We start from the raw sequence: 18,369 nt of genomic DNA, 5'->3' as shown, positions 1-18,369 counted from the left end.
AAATCTTTGTCTTTTAAAAAGCATTTTTTATTTTTTTCTTCTGGTTCTACTTTGTGAAGTTATTTCTAAACTTTCTCTTATAGCATTTGAATAAGTTCTTTATTTTCTGATATTTATATATTTAATATTCAAGGATTCTATATTGTTTTCTGATTTTTCTTTTTACATATAATATTTATAATATAAAATATTTTATATTTTTATATTTTCTTTTTTTATTTCTGATTTTTCTTTTTATTTTCTGGGTGTCATATCTTCCCTTATTTTCTGAATAAATTAACTGTAATTTTTAAAAAACTTTTTTCTATTTTATAATTATAAAAACATAGAAGAAACTAATAATGGTGAAATCCTACTGGAAGTAGGAACCAGGGGGTGAAGAATCTTTAGTTTTTCATTTTATATCCTTTGGTACTATTTTAGTCTTTTATAATATGTATATATTAATATTATAATGATATTATTAATAATAATAAGGAAGGAAGAGGACAATGAGGAAGAAAATTCATTAGATAAGCACTTCAACCCTTGACCAATAGATTTATAATGCATGTGCAGCATCAAAAAACTAATATCCTTAAATATCATATGCCTAGACAGAGAATTCAGTTTCCATCAGGCAACTTAATGTCCCTCTGCATTCTATAGTAGTTCTCCAATGCATAATTTAGAGTTCCTGTAATGAATTCTACAAACCAATGTCATGCCCCATCCTTATGTTATCTATTGCAGAGTGGGACTTTGATGAAGGATTTTAATATAATCTGGACTTTCATTCATCTGTAGTTATACTACTTGCATCTTGCATGGCAATATCATACGGCAGTCTAAATTGTATCTTTCAGTTACCCTTAATTGTTAGTTTCTACTTTAACTGAAGAACCTCAAAATTGACCTGTTTTCCTGCATAAATCTTGTTTTTCTGGCCAATATCAGCTGGGAAGATGTGCCATCACTCCCAAAGAAGTATATGGCAAAGGAAGGTGACTTGAGCTTATGTATCCAGGTTAGACAGTTTGGGCCAAGGTCACATGACCCATTTTTGAGGCAATTTTGGGCAGGTCACTCCTGACCTAAGCCAATCCTCCATATACCAGTTTCTTTAGGTAGGTACTACAAAGAATACACACCATGTGCAGAGGATACCAGCTATCCTGCCCCTGAAATTCTGCATTGACCTAAGGGGTTCACAAAGAGGACAGATCATGAGTACTGCCAAGAACAGATTTTTCACTAAGGTTCTACTGAGAATCTTAGGTTTGTTACTGTTTCCAAATGTTTGAGTTCCACTGGTCATGCCAGTTTTTATAGCCCAGGACTTTATAGGACCTGTCACTGATTTTAAAGTATCTTTCCATTCTACTCATTTCTGTTTGTTCTGTTTTCTGAAGTAAAATCTGTAGGAAATCTCTCACCATCATCATTATAAGGTTTACTTAAATCTACCATTGACAACATTGAGAAGTGGAAACAATGTGCTTATGGTACTTTCCCATCAACACATTCTACCAAAAGCGATGCCATCCTTTGAGGTCTTGATCTCTGTTAACTGTTCACATTCACTCAACAAATACTAATTGTCCAATTACTATCTGTCAAGTATGGTTCTAAGCACTGGGAGTATTCTGGTGAACAAAATGGATCAAATCCCTGCAATCATGAAGCATATATTTTACCTAGTGTGCCCCTAGAACCAAAAGATTTTAACAACACACAGTATTTTCTCTTTAAAAATTTTTTTTAGATTTTATTTATTTCTTTATTTTTAGACAGGGGGAAGGGACGGAGAGAGGGAGAGAAACATCAATGTGTGATTGCCTTTCACGTGCCCTCAGCTGGGGACCTGACTCACAAACCAGGCATGTGCCCTGACTGGGAATCAAACAGGCAACTCTTTAGTTCACAGGCTGGTGCTCAATCCCCTGAACCATACTAGCCAGAGCAACATACAGTATTTTCTGTCTCCCCTCAAAAATTGCCTTTAAACAGTGCTCTTGGGTGCTCAGAGCAACCAAGATCTTAAGGAACTAAGTCAAATGATAACAGATTAGGACAAACTAACTAATCTTTTTCTATAGGAAACATGGTGGTGGTGGAACATAGCTTTAAAAATAATAAACCTTTTGTATTAGGTGACTTTTATTGTCCTAAAGCAACCTATTATAGTGGAAAGAGCCCCAGGATTGGTATCAAAAGATATAAGTTCAAATTCTGTCTCTACTCCGTGGTGTACTTTTGGCAAGTTATTTCACCACTCTGAGCATTAGTCTTTCACCACTCCCCACCCCGAGTAACAAGGGGACTTCACTATCCATTGAGATGAAGTAGTGACATAATATGTTTAGCAGTCTAGGCTGGCCTGGTGTGAAATAAGGACTCAGTCTAAGAATTCTCTCTTTGTAGAAAGGACAAGGAATGGGCACCCTCAACAGAGCCCTTGATCCCAGCAGGGGAGCATCCGGTACAGATTTTGCAGCTTTTGGGGGGCTCTGTTCCATGGCCTGTGAGAAGAGCAGCTCTGGGCAGACAGCGGAGCCCACTCAGCTCCATGGCCAGCAGGCTGCAGTGTTGGGAGGCCTGGGGCCTGACTGCTTCACAGCCGGCTCTCTGATGCATGAAACCCTTCACTGTAGCCATTTTCTCATGTAACAGACATTATTTGCCCACTGTGGTTTGTATAAAATGAAAGCATATGCAGACTTCCTGCAGATCCTTTTCATGACAAACTCCAATGACCTCAGGAAAAAAATGGAGAAAAAATACTTTGGAAAAACAAGAGGAGAGGCCCCCTGCTGAATTATGGCAAGATTGGGTGAGGACATGCACATGTGTGTTATAGAACTTTAATATATTTTTCATTATTATAAAAGTGAATTATATCCTCTTTGTTTTTCTAATTCAGAGGAAGAAGAGCAGTTAGTAAAGTAAAAGATCCATTGAAATGATAGTGCTATGGGTGACTACCTCTAACAACCCTTATAGAGGTTCATATAGGATGATGTAAGAAGGAAGAAGTCCTGAGACATAAATTTGGAGTCTCCTGAAATGTACAGGTAACTGGGTTCAAAGAAGGTCAGGATGAGTTTCAACTTCCAAAGGCTTCAATGGGATGTTTATGAAGGTCAAGAAAGAAAATACAAATAAATAGATAGTAAAAAGTGCTTTACATTGAAAAAGAAATTAATGATATATATATGGATTTAGTATCTGAAGGCAGGAGTAATGCTACTGTATCAGAAGAGAGGGAAAGAACAAAAGAGAGAAGATAAAGCAAGATTCTTACATGATATCTTTTGTGCTACCATGTGTGAGAAAAAATTTAAAGTTATCTATTAATTACAATGAGGGGTATAATTATTTAGACATATTGACAACAAAAATATGTGTTGTATTATCAGGGCTTTGTGATGACAATACATCCTAAAAACACCAAGGATTATTATCTTATTTTATACATTATCATAATTATACCTAATATCCTTGAGAGGGAAGAACAATTCCTAGAAAAAAGTCTTAATTTTTTTTTTTTTTATCACTGTGTGGTTGCCTCTCACTCACACCCCCAACTGGGGACCTGACGTGCAACCTAGTAATGTGCCCTGACTAGGAATTGAACCAGCGACACTTGGTTCGCAGGCCGATGCTCAGTCCACTGAGCCACAGCAGCCAGGGACAAAAAAAATCTTAATTTTTTATGTAACAATAAGAAGCCTCAGTGAATTAGGTCAATAAAATTAACTGGGTCCTATTTTGATTGGCTTAGGAAGGTCTCGGTCTAAATTATTGCACTTGCTTGAAAGGTATCCTCAGATGGGGTTAAGTAGAATTTACTGATAGAAGACTTCACTAGTTAGCCCTCTTCAAGTGGGAAGTGATTTCATATCAAACTATTGAAATTTAGGGTTAAAAGAAATAAATAAGGCTTCTCTCTGCTACACAGGATACAAATATATTTTGAAATATTTGAATAGTCATAAAATATTGTAGTTGTTGCTTGTCTGTTATTTGTTAAAGCAATACAAGCAGTGGAAAATTAAGACTTCAGTTTGATATTTTATGCACAAAAATGTGTATGTATGTATGAATGCATACATATATGAACATGTGTGCATATATATGCACTTTTGTATGTATGTATAAACTATACATACATATATAAATAAGTAAAATCTTGCCTCTGCCTTGTGGTGTGGGGGATAGAGAGGATGAACTGTTTCTACTGATGTGAAATTTAATTGCTTTCCTGCTTTTTTCCACCATTAAAATTTGTGGGAGAGGAAAAAACCTTGAACCCTCCAGTGTCAATATTCTCCTCAGCTGCTAAATGATGAATGCCTGGATGAGTAGAAGCTTTGCCCAATCCAGCACCTTAGTGACATTAGGAATGTGCAGGTTGAGGTTTGCTTGATATAGTGTGTCTCAAGGTTATGGTTATAAGATAAATCCCAGGGGTCTATCAAATTGTCCACAGAAAGTTTGGCAAGCTCACAAGAAAAGTAATATTTGGTTCATACATTGTTTACAAGTTTAAAATGTTAATTACTTTTAATTTTCACAGAAATATGCACTTAATATTTTTATCAAAGGTTTTACATGTGCTTAAAGAACTGGGTTGGTCAGTTCCTCTTGACTAATATTGTAATCATGGGAGTGGTTTGTCTTGGCAATGGTATTTCCAATATTCAAACAATAAAATCAATTGCCTGTGTATTGTTTTTGTTTGTTAAATTGTATTTTATTCTTACCAGTGTGCAATTCTCATATCCCCAAAAGTTAAAAATGGATGGGTGACTCAGAAATATTTCACTGAAAGATAAAAGTGCTCTTAGAAGCCCTGGCCAGGGAGCTTAGTTTGTCAAGGTGCAATCCTGATATGCCAAGGTGGTGGGTTTAATTACCAATCAGGGAACATTTGAGAATAAACCAATGAATGCATAAATGAGTGGAACAACAAATCGATGTTTATCTCTCTCCCACTTTTTTCTTTCTGTCTAAAATCAACAAATAAAAAAGTTTTAAGCACTCCCCAAAACTTAAGATATGCTCAGATAAATTCATGATATAAATACTAAACAAGTCTTCAGTGTGAATACAGAATATATTGTTTATCCAGAAGGTATCCAGCCATGTAATATAAAAAACAGAGATGTTTGTTAAAGAAGACACAAGAAACATTGTACATAGGGCAATGACACCTCAGTCCCCTTCCGAGTAGGCAACTTGGGGCCTCACACAGTTCTTCCAGTCACCATCAGCTGCCCCATCATATTTTCCTGAATGTCATCAATGGTGTGAAATCTCTTCCCTTTCAAAGGTGATTTTATTTTGGGAAAAGACAGAAGTCACAGGGTGCCAAATCTGGGCTGTAGCAGAGCTGAGTCACCTGGGTGATTTAATGTTTCATGAACCATGATGCATGAGTGGGCATGTTGTCATGATGAAGCTGCCAGTCACCAGTAGCCCACAGCTGTGGCCTTCTGAATCATCTGAGTAGTTTCTGTGAAAGAATATTCAAGCTTCATGAAAACTTTGGTACAGATTCATTGCTCTACTTGCTTAGTCATTTTGAATATTAAGGCCATACAGTACACCTGCTCACTCAGCAGCATATACTGCTCCCACTGATGAATACAGAGAAGTTGTCATTGTTCACACATGCGCATTCCAGTCCACTCTCTTTGGCTGCCACAAACTGTTCTCATTATATTAACAATGGCTGGACTTTTTCCAGACAGACTATATATATATATAATTTCACACATGTAGCTAAAAATTAAAAGTGTAAATGAAAAATGCAATTGTTAATATAAAAGCTAAAATATTATAGGACTGGTGAGGCTTCCATTTCCAAATATCCCTTCTATAAAACTTTTTAAAATATATGTTATGAAGCCATCTATGTTTTCATGGCATTTTTAAATAAATTTTTTAAAGTTATACTTATCTTTCAAAACAAATATAAACTAGTGGATCATAACAAAATGGAAAATTTTATCTCTAAAGTGAAAGAAAAGGTAAGAGTGAGAGATGCATAATTCAGTTGTTCTCTTTATAGCAAAAACTAATATGAATCTTAGTATTGCCAACATGCTTATAAAACCACCATAATATTAATGATAAATGTAATGCACAGAAAGGAAATTAAACATATCATTATCCAAACAAGCCATTACTGAAATTATTTTATCCATTGATATTGTTGGATGTCTCATTACAGAACTAAGTTGTTATTATTAATGCAATTTCATTTTGATTCAAAAGCATTATCAAATAAATTACTCTAGCCACACCCTCAGGATTATATGTTCTATCCTTTGAGTATTTTAGATATCTGGTATACTTCTATGTGCACATTTGCTTGATTATCTACCTCCTAGTATCACAAAATCACCACATTACAAGAACCAGTTGGATATGATTGGTAAATTAATATGAATCAACTTAGTCCTATCTTAGAGGTAATCATTAGGCTAGTTGGTTTTCTTCCAAGTGAGTACAAATCAAACGGTGATCAAACTATGTAAAAATCACATGCTTTTTTTTAAATTGATTTTATAGATATCAACTGTGATTAAGCTGATTTGTCTTTTCCAATGCCCTTGTATTTTTATTTGACTTAAAGGAAAAGCCAATTTTCTTTATTTAGTTATGTCAATTTATATTTTAGAATATTATTTAAACTTGAATATTCTGATGTATTTGATTGTTCATTGTGCTTTGCACTATTATCTTTACTCTTTAATTATCCTAAGTGTGCTAACAAATTGGATGAAACCAGAAATATATGGTGCCTGAATCAGTTATTATTATATATAGGAGAACTTCTCAACAGAGCGAGTATGAATAAATTTTTTAAATTGGTTTTATGCTAAAAATACAACCTGAATAAGGTAATTTCTGTGTACCTGATTGTTTTATGAGCAGTGATGTAGACTGTGTTAATGAGGGACCCACTATACATGCAACAAAGAACAATGCTGTTGTGCAGATGAAAGAGGCTAGGGTCCCTAAGTGATTTATCACAGAGAATATTTAGCTGCCAATAATTTGCCTCCTAATCCCAATTTAGAATGGAATAAAATAATAATAATTGTCAATGTAACTAAATGATAATCAGTTACTACAGATAGACTAACACTTTACTTTCCATACTGAAAACTTTCAAGAGAAATGGTGAGTATATGAGTCTTTGAAATGAGAGTTGGGATGAAAGCATTTCCTCATAACCTATATTTAGAGACAGAGAATTTCCATGAAATCCACAATTTTAAAATAAAAATTATAACGTATCAGGATTTCTTAGGAAATCCAAATTTTGTTACTATCTCAATTTCTATAAAAACAACTTTTTCCCAATAGTTAATAGTACTTTGGCCTACTTCATTATGAAGAAAATTGATGTTCAAATTTTGTATTATGATGATGCCTGAAAATTTGCCTATCCTTTCCAGCTTCATAAGTTTATTTATTTTTTGTAAAAGAATTTTATGGGCCAATTGATATAAGAAAAATAAAAATAAATGATCAACAAGTAATACTTTTTATACCTGAATTAAACCAGCATAAGAGAAAAGACATGTTTGAAGATGAAATAGTAACTTTTTTGTCTTTTGAAGGTTAACGTAATTATTGGTTCAACAATCAAAAGCACTGAAAGTAGCCTTCATTGAGACTCACCATCATCTGTTCATTATAGGCTGAATATGTCCACATTCAAATTAAATTGCCAGAATTATCTGTCAGGACAAACATCGTCCACCATCCCTCCTGATTTGCAGTTGTGAATTAGGGTTTTCTAATTTTGTTTAAGGTAAATAACATCATGAAATAGAGAAACAAGTGAATGAGTAATAACTCATTTCTCAGTTTATCTGTCATTAGTCTAGATATAAAAATGTTGGAAAAAGTTTGCAAAAATTTTGTTACTTTCAAAATATGAAACAATTTTTATTAAATAGAATATTATTTGTCTAAAATAAGTTTCATTTGTATATGGGACATTTACACTACTTGGCCACAGGAAAAAAAAAATTTACCTGGAGAACATTATGTTAAGTGAAACAAGCCAGTGAAAGGAAGACAAATACCATATGAGTCCACTCATTTGTGGACTCTAATGAAAAAATTGAACTAACAAGCACAAAAGAGACAGACTCATAGACAGAGAGCAGGATGATAGCTGAGGGGGTGAGGTTAAGGGGTAGAGGGATTGAGAAAAAAAAAAAAGAAAAGGACTCATGGATATGGATAACAATGTGGTGATTGCAGGGGAAGTGGGTATAAGAGCATTAAATGGTAATGGAAAAATACAATAAAAATTTAATAATAAAGTATTAGAAAAAGTCAACTGAAAAAAGTAAAATACAATTATGGAAACTTTTAAAAAACTTGCTAAAAATTAATGGTTCATAAAAATTTTGAATAATCATTAAATGGTCTACTGATGTGAAAATCTTTGACAACATCATTGTAAAAAATATTCAATCACTCGGGTTAAGCACAAAGAGAAAATTTATTAAGGAATCAGAGTCACTAATTGCACTAATTGTCACAATTTAAAAATGGAAAATCAAATATGTTTTATTTTAGATATTCAAATCTACTAATTCAACTAACATAACCTTTATGATTTGAAAAAGGAATAGATGAGTAGAATTACTCTAAAATACAGGTAAATTTTTTAGAGAATGAGAAGAGGCTCTGTTTAAAATGAATGCTTACCCTTACTGAGATAAGTTAGTGTGATAAATATATGGCTACCAGATTATTGTCAGGGGAACCCAGGAAAACCTTTATCAAGAGAATATCTTTTCAAAAATATATAGAAAGTGAAGGCAGGAAACAAGCTCTAGTTGTATTTACAGAAGAAGCTTGTCAGGCAGAAGAAAGAGCAAGTGAAAAGCCCTTGAGGTGGGAACATTTGTGATGTGTTCAAGGAAGAGGAAGTTAATCAACATGGCATGAGCTGCAATCCCACTTCTGGGACTATACAGTATTCTCTCACTTATTGTGGGTATTACATTCTAGACTCCCCCGCAATAGGTGAAAATCCACCAAGTAGGAACCTTACATTTATTTTAGTATTTATATATATTTTAAGGCTTTATAAACCCTTCCTATACACTTATAAACCATTCTCAGTCCCTTATTAACCTTTCCCACTCCCTTATTAACCTTTTCTACACTTTTATAAACACTACTTATATTCTTAAACATATTCTACACTCTTAAACCTATATAACTTTAACAACATACATATACAGTACTGCAAAATCCTGAGATATAGCAAAAAATCCGCGATAAATAATTAAATATAATATTTTTAAAAATCCCGTGATACAGTGAGACTGTGATAAGTGAACCTCAATATAGAGAGGGACTACTGTATCTGAAGGAACCCAAAACACTAATTTGAAAGAACTTAAGCACCCTTACGTTCATTGCAACATTATTTACAATCACTTAAATATAAAAGCAGCCCATCAGTAGTCCTACTGTTCATCAGTAGGTGAGTGGATAAAACAACTATGGGACATTTACACAATAGAATACTACTTGGCTGTAAAAAAGAAGAAAATTTTACCTTTTACAACAGCATGGATGGACATGGAGAACATTATGGCAGTCAGAGAATGACAAATACCATATGATTTTACTCATATGTGGCGTCTAGTGAACAAACTGAACTGATAGATAGAGAACAGATGGAGGGATCAAGCAAAAGGTTAAAAAAAAACTCATGGACATGGACTACAGTGTGGTGGTGATTCTAAGGGGAGTATATGAAGGATGAATGGTAATGGAGAAATACAATAAAAAAAAAACAAAAAGAAAAAAGAAAGAGGGGGAATGAGGTTAGATAAATAATGGGATAGCAAAATTCATATAAAGTCTTAGAGGTTTAGCAAGGGCTTTTGCTTTATTCTGAGTGACATGGGACACCTTTGTATGGTTTTGAGCAGAGTTGTGACAAAATCCCACTTAAATTTTGACCAAATCAGTATGACTGCTGTGACTAGGGAGATCAATTACTAGCTAATGCAGATAAGATATAATTGATTGAATTGGATGATGGTAGGAAGAAGAGTACAAAGTGGCCAAAATCTGAATATCTATTTCAATAGTACATTCTTCAGGATTTGGTGATGGATTGGATATGAGCTGCCGGGCAAAGAGAGGAATCACATTGATACAAAAGGCTTTGGCCTGAATAACTATAAGAATAGTGTTGCCATTACCTGAGAAGGGGAAGATTTCAGCAAGCTTAGGGTGGGAAATAACAGGAACTTTTTCTGAGTATTCTAAGTTTGATGTCCACGGGGAAGTATTAAGTGGAGTTTTGAATATTAACATCTAAAGCTGGGTGGGTTTCAGAAGAATTAGGCTGCTGACTTTAATATGGATTTTTCTGCAGTTGATCCTGAGTGAAGCTAGAATCTTTATAGGGTCATTCAGAGAATGACTCTGGATAGAAATGGAAACAGGACAAAGAACTGAATTCTGAGCCATGATCATATTTATGGGTAGGAGAGGAAAAGGGAAACCAGAAAAGGAGACAGAAAAGAATCCAGGAGTGTAAGAAGAAAACCAGGGAGAGTGGTGTTCTGGAAGCTAACAGAGAAAATGTGTCAAGGAATAGAGACTGATCAGCTGAGAGGTCAAGTAAGATTTGACCGTTGGGCTTAGCTTTAGTGACACAGAGGTCAATGGTAATCCTGAGAAACACGTTTCCAGAAAAGAGTTAAGAAAAACCTGATTGGAACATGTTTAAGAGAGTTTGGGAAGACATATTTTAGATTAGCAAGGATAGACAACATTACAAGGAGTTTCACTGTACAGATGAGCAAGAAATAGATGGACAGTTGAAGGGAGAAGTAGTCACCAAGAGAGGATTTTTGTTTAAAGTTTAGAGACATCATAGGATATTTTTATGTGATGGGAAGTCCAGCAAAGAGGTATATATAGAACATCTAAGTTAACCAATGTTCCCAATTTCAGGCACAAATATTAGCAATAAAGTGGTATTCAATGAGGAGGTGAAGATTGTGTTTAAACCAAATTTAAACAATCTATATTACAAGACAGCTACACTGAATTCACCATTTCAAAATGGCTACAACAAAATTGCCAAGTCAGAATGTTTTGTAAACCCAGCTCCTTCATATCCTTTTCCCTTTTCCCCTTTCCAAACACCTATAATTTCATAGGAATGTATTCCTTTTAATATGTTTTCTTTTCTTGAAGTTTTTGTGTTTTGAACCTTAAATCTGATTTAGAACAAAAAGCTTATTTCTCTTTCAATAACTTCAACTACTAACAAGTTATATTGTAAGAATATTTTGGAAGTCAAGAAGACCATTCTTATTGCCTTGATCCTAAAATCATACCAGGAAGTGAGCTGAGGCTGAGAATGATAGTGCTGGCAGGTGTTGCATAAGACTGGATCAAGAAAGATGGTTATTTTAGGCCAGATTCCCAAGAGGAAGACCATGAGACAGATTCCCATGTATGCAATTTATGGTGATGAGCCCTCAAGAGAAACCTGCAAGGGAATGAAATAAGCAAGATGGAACATGGAAGTAAGCCAGGCAAAGATGTGGGCTCAGCTGGTGACTAGCTCCAACTTGATCCCACAGACAGCTCAGCCACCTGAGGTCTCAATGAGATGAGGGGGTTGGGCTTTTGTGCCACTTGTTAGCCAGTCATCCATTCTCTGCAGGCAGCCGCAGTCAACAAGGGTGGGGAGTGGCTATGAAGAACAGTCACTTCCAAGGCATGGCAGCTCTTGTTCTGCCCAAGGCAGTTCTCAGGAGAAGGGGACATCTGGGAGCTGTTAGCAGCTGCTGGAAAAGGATGTGTCACCCCAGGAAAGGGAATCTGGGTGGATCAGCAGCAGCACTCACTCAGTGGCCTTAAAACCTGCCACCAGACACATTCACAGTCCTCCTAAGAAGGATGGTACAGCTTCAAGCTCAGCATGAATGTTGTTTATAGCTACTAGAGCGCGCGCGCGCGCGCGCACACACACACACACACACACACACACACAGAAGGGGGAAAACAAAACATTCTAAAAACTTGATTTCTCAAAAACTTGTATACTAACTACTTGTCAGTTTTCCCATGATCATCTTATCATTATTGTCCAGGGAAGCTTTTCAGGACCAAAGTTCACCTCTGCCTGTCCTGAGTGGGGTTGTCCATGAGGAATCCTTGAAGCTGAGGTTCAGAAACATCATCTCTGCTACCTCCTGTAAAGAGAGTTCCAGTCTATTGGGCATCATTAATCATGGTTCTTAGGTTATATTTACAGTAAATGACAATGACTTTGCACTCTATGCTCCTTGTTTATGTCACAAACTAATTTGTTGGTCACTGACAATCATCATTGTAACTCAGCTGTTTTCAACCTTTTTCAAATTATGGCACACATTAACTAATTTATAAAATTCTGTGGTACACTAAAAAATATATTTTTGCAGGCCTTACAAAAAAAAAGTAGAATTTTTTATTGTTGTTCTATTAGAGTTGTCCCATTTTCCCCCCTTTGCCATCTTCCACCCAGCCCACCTCCTGCTCCCACAATCAATTCCTACACCATTGCACATGTCTATGGGTCATCCATACATGTTCCTTGACTAGTTCCTTTCTCTTCTTTCTACCATTGTCCCCCTCCCATCCTCCCCTCTGGCCACTATCAGTCAGTTTCATGTTTCCATGTCGCCAGTTATATTTTTCTTGTTAATTTATTTTGTTCATTAGATTCCTTTTATAAATGAGATCATATGGTATTTGTCTTTTGCCACCTGATTTATTTCACTTACAATAATATTCTCCAGTTCCATCAATGCTGTTGCAAAAGGTAGAAGTTTCTTCTTTCTTTCTGCTGCATAGTATTCTGTTGTGTAAATGTACACAGTTTTTTGATCCACTCATCCACTGATAGCTGTTTCCAGCAATTGGTAATGTAAATAGTGCTATTATGAATGTATGGGTGCATAAGTTCATTTGAATTGATGTTTCAGGATTCTTTGGGTACCTTCCTAGCAGCAAAATCACTAGGTCAAAAGACTTTTCTATTCTTAATTTTTTTGAGGAAATTCCATACTGTTTTCCAAAGTTAAATATAAATCATGATATCATGAAGTCTTAGAGGGAAACATAGGCAGTAAAATTCCAGATATCCCATCTAGCAATATTTTTGTTGATATATCTCTTAGGGCAGGGGAAATAAAGAAAAAAATAAACAAATGGGCTACATCAAGTTAAAAAGCTTCTGCATGGCTAAAGAAACCATCATCAAAATGAAAAGGGAATGACTATATGGGAGAACATATTTTCCAATGGTATATCAAACGAGGGTTTAATCTCCAAAATATATAAAGAACACAGACAACTCAACACCAGGAAGACAAATAATCCAACTAAAAAATGGGCAAAGGACCTGAACAGACACTTCTTCAAGGAGAACATACAGCTGGCCGATAGACTCATGAAAAGATGCTTAACATCACTAACCATCAAAGAAATGGAAATTGAAACCACAATGAGATATCATCTCACACTTGTCAAAATGGCCATCATTAACAGAATGGCCATCATTAATAGATCAACAAACAAGAAGCTCTGGCAAGGATGTGAAGAAAAAAGAAATAGGTATCATTTTGATTCATTCACACCAGAGAGCTATTGTTGTGTTGGATATTGTCATTTTTTAATTTGACAATCAAAGGGAAAAGAGGTCAGTGCCCCTGACTAAATAGTCAGGTATTGCATGTTTAAAAAATTTTTGTGACACACCAGTGGGTTTGCCACAGCACACCAGTTGAAGATCACTGCTCTAGTTGCATCCATGAGATATTCATGCGGATTCATACTTTGTATTTATGTCTTTAAAATTGCCTATACATTTTGGCACAAGTATGTAACCACAACATTTTTGAAAATGTGAGAAAACGGTGTATAGGGCAATTTTAGGAATATATGGTGGGGAACCACACAGACACCAAACTTGTGTTCAGATTTTGGTTCTGCTCAATTTAGTAACCCAATTTGGCCGAGTCATTTAACTTTATTGAGATTCACTTTTCTTATCTTCAAAATGGGATTAAAGCCAATACACACCCCTACCTTCAAGAATTTAAAGGGGACTTCCAGTCAAGATGGAGGCCTAGACAGACAAGCTGTGTCTCCCTCCACAATTAAGAAAAAATACAATTACCACAAAACTAGAGACAACCAGAAGTTCCAGAAAATCAAGCTGCATGGAAGTCTAACAAATGAAGAAATAAAGAAGAAATATTCATCCAGACAGGTAGAAGGGGCAGAGCCAGGGCGGAGAGGACTCGGTGTAGTAGAGGCAGCAGCAGGCCAGTGGAAGGTGCCATCCCATGTTTTAAAAACTAGGGAGTAACACCTGGGGAGCATTCTCAGCACCAGACCAGACTGCACAGCTCACGATCCCAGCCCCAGGGAAAATAAAATCTTATTACATCAGACAGAGCAAACCAGTGGGGGTTGGGGTGGAGGAAGAAAATGCTGGGGTCTCAGTAGAGTCTGCTTGTTTTGAGGGCCCCCACAGTCCTAGAAAATTTGCAGACTCACCCACCCTGGGAACAATGGCCAGGGCAACAGCGAGAAAAGCACCAGTCCCATATGGAAGTGGGAGAAGTGCCTGGAAAGGAAGCAAGTGCTGGTCAAGCTGCATTGTTCCCTCTCAGACCCCTCCCCAACATATAGCTCTACAACATGGTGAAATGGGTCGCCCTCTACTGGCGAATACCTCAAGGCTCCTCTCCTTACAACATAACAGGTGCAACAAGTCTACCTAAGACACAGAGGCAAACCAACACAGGAGCCTGTCAAGGTGAGGATACAGAGAAGTATGGTGCAAAAGAGGGAATGGATCAAGGTACCAGTGGAAGAAGTAAGCCACAAGGAGATAGCCAACCTAACATATCAAGAGTTCAAAACATTGATGATAAAGATGTTCACAGGGTTGACGGATATGCTTAAATATGGTAAACACATAAGGAAAGAAGTGAAGGTTATGCTAAGTGAAACGAAGGAAAAGACACATAAAACTGATGGTGAAGGGAAGGAAACTGAGGTTCAAATCAATGATTTAGAACATAAGGAAGAAAAAAAACAGTCAATCAGTACAGAATGGGGAAATAAGAATTGAAAAAAAAAATAAGGAGAGGAACAGGAATCTCTGGGACAACTTTAAATATGTCAACATCTTAATCATAGGGGTTCCAGAAGGAAAAGAGGAAGAGCAAGAAATTAAAAACTTATGTGAAAAATAATAAAGAAAAACTTTCCTAAAAAGGGTGAAGGAAATAGACAATACAGGTCCAGGAAGCACAGAGAGTCCCAAACAAGCTAGGCCCAAGGAGGACCACACCAAGACACATCATTAAAATGCCAAAGGTGAAAGATAAAGAGATAATCTTAAGAGCAGCAAGAGAAAAGCAGAGAGTTACCTACAAAGGGGTGCCTATAAGACTATAAGCTGATTTCTGAAAAGAAACTTTGAGGACAAGAAGAGACTGGCAAGAAGTATTCCAATGTGATGAAAAGCAAGGACCCACAACCAAAATTACTGTATCCAGTAAAGCTATCATTTAGAGTGGAAGGGTCAATAAAGTGTTTCCCAGACAAGGTAAAGCTAAAGGAGTTCATCATCACCAAGCCATTATTATAAGAAATGTCAAAGGGGCTTACTTGAAAAAAGAATATCAAAATTATGAACATTAAAATGACAACAAACTTACAACTATCAACAACTGAATATAAAAAATAAAAACAAAATCCTACTAAACAAACCAGAATAGGAATAGAATCATAGATATGGAGATCATTTGGATGGTTATCAGCTGGGAGGGGGTAGGGAGAGGAATGGGGAAATGATGCAGGGACTAAGAAACATAATTGGTAGGTACAAAATAGATAGGGGAAGTTAAGAATAATATAGGAGAGAGTGAAGCCAAAGAACTTATATGTACGATCCATGGACATGAAATAAGGGGGATAGGATTGCTGGTGAGAAGGGGGTTACAGAGCAGAGGGGAGAAAAGGAAAAAAATTGGGACTACTGTAACAACATAATCAATAAAACATACTTAAAAAAAGAATTTTAAGGAAGTCTCAGCATAATAAGACAGACAAGATGCCTTGTAGGACACCTTTCTCTTTAAATCTCTGCTCTTCTTTCTCCTTCTTCCCTCCTTTCTCTGAAGAAGGTGGATTTGTGAGCTTAGGTTTTTGTTTTTTTGTTAAATTTATTTTTTATTTTTTCTTCAAAAGACCTCATTCTTGCTAACTTCTGATGTTTGTTTGCAGTCTCATTAATTTGTACCCAACTCATCAAGTCCTCAGCACCACCTCACTCTACTTAAAAAATAAAACAACAAACAAACAAACAAAACACTGCACCTATGTGGATTATATGAGAGACAAACAGAATGTTTTATGAATCTTCCAAAAAAAAAAAAAAGTGCAGCAGTATCCATATTTTCTTTCTACCCACACCAGCAATTTGCTCCAGACCCCTATCCCATGGCTGTTCTTCCACATCCTGTCTGGCCACACCAGCACCTCTCCACCTGCAGGCACCAGGGTCTCCACCTGTCTCTATTATGCACCTTTTTGTGAGGGTTTCTGTTAGCACTCCAAACACTTACTAAAGTGAATCTTTCTAACAAATGGAATTCTCTAGGGAGGAGGTCTAATAAAAAAAATCCCCCTTTATTATAGTAAGAAAGCAAGCAAGTGGAGGGGAGGATGTACTTAATACAAAACAGCTTTCTTTTTCATGGTAGGAAAATTCTTTCTAGCACTAATTTGTAATCTGGAGCTCCTCTCACTTTTAGGGTTTAAATAATTGTGTAAACTTCATTTGTTTCATTTGAAACTTGGCTGTCATTTCCTTTCAGGAAGAAAACAAGAGAAACTCTGACGACACATTCATCCTCTGATTACCTGTCAGCCTCACAGGAACAAGCATCTTGCAATTTGTCCCTGCCCAGGAACTTCATCTTCAAACAGAAACTGCATCTTAATTATAGCCTTTAATGGGCTGTTTCACTCCAGGATCAATATGCCTGACAAAAACCAAGCTCCACTAAAAGCTCATTAATTCACATCTGACTAATTCACGACCTCTGATGATTTTGGCAGGGACCAAGCTGAAGTTTACATCTTGTATTGCTGCTTACAAAGGCTTAGGTTGGCCCATTAATTGGGAAAAAAATAATTGCCAGGGAAAAATTTACATAGTATCTATTTGCATGGAGAGAGCAGGCTGATTGTAACTCCTAGATAGCCCTGTACCCACTAGGCAACCCCAGTTAAACACTATTTTCTATTGGCACCCTGGACTTGAAATGACAAAGTGCAGTGCATCAACTAATGTCTATAGGACCTACTAATATTCCCTCCTTGTGGTCAATTCCTTTGGTATATTGAATCACATTCCTCATCCCACCTCTGACTTCAGCCTCAGCTGCAGTGGACATTTCTATGTGGGGTCAAACTCATCTCTGCTGGCAGCATCAAATCTCCATTATGAATGTGCATTTCTCAATGCTCTTTTGCTCAGTGCTTCCTCTGACCCTGTAAGAAGGGCAGCACAGAAGTGTAGAGGGTTAATGATCCACCAACAAGAGCTGGTAGACATATCGATGGACACTTTGGGAAGCATTCTGTGAGCTTCTCAGAAGTCCTGGTGGAAGTGAGCTTCTATGGCCAACAGCTGTGACCTTGATCATGTATACTTGTATTGGCTGTCCAGCTTTCCTGTCTTACTCTCCCTGCTGCATAGCATCACTTCCTAAATAAGTTACTGGCTCCCACTCTGCTTTTGGGAGAACCCAAACTGAGACATCAACTCCTTCAAAAGTATGTATGTATTTGAGATGCTTGCTTATTTCTTAATCTATTCAGTCCTTGGTAAATGCATTTCTTCCTTGTGCTTCCTGTGTTTACAGCTATTCTTTGGCAATAATGCTGAAAGGGCAATGTGTATCTTCTTTTTCCTTTTCTCCACTTAAAGAACTTTTCACCTTCTCTCTGATGTCCTTTCCTTGGTCTCTCAGAGTGTCCTCTGCAACCCTCTAACCAATTCTGATCTGTTCCTGATAGTATTTCTCTGTCTCCTTCTTTCCCCAATATCAGCATAATTTCCCCTTCCATTTTTATCTTCTGCCCAGTATTCTATTTCTTAGTAACATAACCTATACTAACTAATATGATAAATGGATCCATGTCAAAAGTTCGTGTGTTTTTATGTTACTCTGAGAACATAAAAAAGTGTGGTTTAACCAGGACTTTCTAAGCAACTAGGGTCTTTCCATTATCACTCAAACC

The sequence above is a fragment of the Furipterus horrens genome, unplaced genomic scaffold (genome assembly GCF_987537825.1).
Source record: "Furipterus horrens unplaced genomic scaffold, mFurHor1.1.pri manual_scaffold_8, whole genome shotgun sequence".
NCBI lineage: Eukaryota > Metazoa > Chordata > Mammalia > Chiroptera > Furipteridae > Furipterus > Furipterus horrens.
The sequence above is the reverse complement of the archived record's forward strand: the minus strand, read 5'-3'. Positions refer to the sequence as shown.